At 42.6% G+C, this 3,514-nt stretch overlaps 1 pseudogene across 1 annotated transcript; it reads left to right on the forward strand.

Moving 5' to 3' along the window:
- Positions 1-2,553: 2,553 nt before the first annotated feature.
- LOC111544377 lies at positions 2,554-3,067 on the forward strand (annotated as a pseudogene). Its single transcript, XR_002732134.2, has one exon. The product of XR_002732134.2 is annotated as a 60S ribosomal protein L21 pseudogene (transcript).
- The last annotated feature ends 447 nt before the right edge of the window (positions 3,068-3,514 follow it).

A 3,514-nucleotide genomic window follows, 5' to 3' on the forward strand; every position in this document is an offset into this window, starting at 1 on the left:
ACACAGAGTAATCTCTCAATGAATGTAGGCTAAAAGTATTAAGTTATTATATTCTCTCTTGTGGCTTCTCTTGCACTTCTGTGCAGAAAATTCTCTACTGGGGGAAAGATATGCCACTTTGATCTACCACTCTCACAATTTACCACAACTCCATTTCCTTAAGTGCCAAGTTATTTTAAAGTCTCCATGTGTCGTCCTGCCCTTACTCCCATTAACTCACACTCCTGCTCCCTCTCCTATAATGAATAATGAGGATCACTCATCAACAACTTTGCCACGTGATGTTGAGTGCTCCCAAGTTGGCAAGATACACTTCTTTACTTGCAGTCCTCCTGGGCCCCTCCGCTCATGTTAGCCACATGACTGCAGTGGGACAGTGGAATGTGGACAAACATGAGATTTGCCACATGTGAGCAGAAACTTTAAATGTGCTGATTCAGTCAGATTAGCCTGTTGCATTTTTGCCTTTTTCTACAACAGCAGTACAAAAAATAGAGGCTACTCCTTTAGCCTGAGTGCTGGGATGAGAAGATGCCCAGAAGCCAGGAAAGCTCTCCGCAATCACAGCCAATTTGTGGATTTCATGTAATGTCAGAAAGAAATAAGTGTTTGGTTTTATTCTGTTGAGAATTGAGTTGTTTGTTACCGCAGCAAAAGATGACTAATACCTAGCACCTGTTTTCCTGCCAATCTAAAAGTTTATCACTATAATGATCAATAAGGGATGATCTGCCAAGGACCATCCCCCTTCTTCACAGAACTTCCCCTTCTCCTCCGTCTCTCACATATGTGATTCCCACAGGTATTGCCATATTTGAAACTGTCAGCTTCCCTGACCACCAACTATTTGCTCATAGGTGGATATCTAACCCAGTCTGCCATGGGAAAAAAAAGCATGAAGTGATCATACACAAAGTAGCAGGCATGAAAGGGAGGACCCAAGGGAACTGGAGCTCCTGGTTAAGGTTGTTCTATTTCTATAGCTGAACGTTTATGCCTAGGCCAGAGTTCCCAGCTAAGAGGGGAAGGGCCAGGATGACCACAAGTGGACAGAAAGGCAAGAGGTCCTCTGTTCAGACAGGAGGGTCTTCCCACAAGTCATATGGTGACTGGGGGGAAGCAGCTTGAAGGGACAAATCCAGGCCGAACAGGTCAGTGTTAAAGTGGTTTAAAGTAAGTTCAGAAATGGTCTGGACCAAAAACTTGAGGCACTATCCAAATTCCTCCATGTGTGACATTTTATCTAAAGGAAGAATAAATAAAGGGCTGTAGCAAAGCTGATCAAACAATGGCACTGGGAAGAGGATCACCGGGTGGACCTGAGCCACTACAAGAGAGATTAAGTCATCCCAGGAGGGTGAGTAAGAGACCTTTTCAACCCAAACAGCACCTTGTTAAAGCCAGCCCGCTGAAAATGATGGTTTCCAGCTGCATCCATGTCCCTACAAAGGACTCAAACTCATCCTTTTTATCGCAAGAACAGAAAACCAAACACCGCATGTTCTCACTCATAGGTGGGAACTGAACAATGAGATCACTTGGACTCGGGAAGGGGAACATCACACACCGGGGCCTATCACGGGGAGGGGGGAGGAGGGAGGGATTGCATTGGGAGTTATACCTGATGTAAATGACGAGTTGATGGGTGCTGACGAGTTGATGGGTGCAGCACACCAACATGGCACAAGTATACATATGTAACAAACCTGCACGTTATGCACATGTACCCTAGAACTTTTATAAAAGTATAAAAAAAAAAAGCCAGCCCGGGGTCAGCCCTCCATGTGTTTCCAGTGTAGCAAGCCTGATTGCAATTAGAACTGCTGGGCCCCAACCCCAGACCCCCCAACTCTGATATGGGGGTTTCACAAGAAGAGATTCCAGAACAAATGCAGGAGTGTTCTAGGCTTTAAAGGTAAAATGGCCTTTCACTCCACAGCCCAATTATGTTTTTTCAGTTGTGGTGAAAAAGAGAACTCTGCACCAGTGACAAAAAGTATTCACAAACACACCGTACTTCTCCTTTTACAAAGAAAGAGAGGCTAATGCAAGCAAGGCACCCACCTAATACTTATCCTCCCAGGGTATAAGTTCAGAAACCTGTGGGTTGTTGGGTTGGGAACTGGAAAAATCATGACAGGGAACTTACTGGGGAGTTCTGTTGGCTCAGTCCCTGTTGACTCTTGTGAGGCTGAGGTACCTCCCGTAACAGTCACAACTTCCCCAGATCTCCCTCTTCAGGCCTCTTAAGATGTTGGACTTACTTGGACTTACACAGGACAAAACTAAATATAGCACAGAAGATGGCCTTGTGGGAGAGAGGGCCGCTGCAGCTGACCTGCCGCTGAAGAACCAGGTAAATCAAGAGAATAATGAGCACAGCCAGGTAGGATTACAAATTACTAAGTGTGGCAATAAAATAATAATCACCAACGCCTCCTGAGTGATAAGTACGTGGTAGGCAGTGATCTAAACATGCATACAGAATACTTATTTGAATCTTCGTATCGGCTCTCTGAGACAGATGCTATTAAAAGTCCCGTTTTTGCCTTTCGGCCGGAACCGCCATCTTCCAGTAATTCGCCAAAATGACGAACACAAAGGGAAAGAGGAGAGGCACCCGATATATGTTCTCTAGGCCTTTTAGAAAACATGGAGTTGTTCCTTTGGCCACGTATATGCGAATCTATAAGAAAGGTGATATTGTAGACATCAAGGGAATGGGTACTGTTCAAAAAGGAATGCCCCAGAAGTGTTACCATGGCAACACTGGGAGAGTCTACAACGTTACCCAGCATGCTGTTGGCATTGTAAACAAACAAGTTAAGGGCAAGATTCTTGCCAAGAGAATTAACGTGCGTATTGAGCACATTAAGCACTCTAAGAGCCGAGATAGCTTCCTGAAACGCGTAAGGAAAATGATCAGAAAAAGAAAGAAGCCAAAGAGAAAGGTACCTGGGTTCAACTGAAGCGCCAGCCTGCTCCACCCAGAGAAGCACACTTTGTGAGAACCAATGGGAAGGAGCCTGAGCTGCTGGAACCTATTCCCTATGAATTTATGGCATAATAGGTGTAAAAAAAAAAAAAAAAAAAACCTCTGGGCTGAAAAAAAAAAAAAGTCCCGTTTTACAGTTGAGAAAACTGAAGAATGAGAAAGTTTAATTAATTTCCCGAAGATTTATCCTAAAGATGTTGTTAAGTATGTATGTAAAGATCTAGCAACAGGAACGTTTATTACAGCACCATTTTTAACACTGGTAAGATTTTAATAGTCAGAATGCAGATAAATATTCAACAATATGAAATGAATTAAATAAATTACATCTAAACAACAACTAAAAATAATCTACTGGGTGTAGGGTTTTGAAATAAAATCTGTCTATCATATATTATTCAGTGAAAAATCAGGGCACAAAATAAAGTATAATCTCATATTTTGGTAATTATAAATATATGTGTTTTTTAAATTTCTGAAAGAATATGCATCAAAGTGTTAATGGTGGTCTACAAATGT

Source organism: Piliocolobus tephrosceles, chromosome 2 (genome assembly GCF_002776525.5).
Source record: "Piliocolobus tephrosceles isolate RC106 chromosome 2, ASM277652v3, whole genome shotgun sequence".
NCBI lineage: Eukaryota > Metazoa > Chordata > Mammalia > Primates > Cercopithecidae > Piliocolobus > Piliocolobus tephrosceles.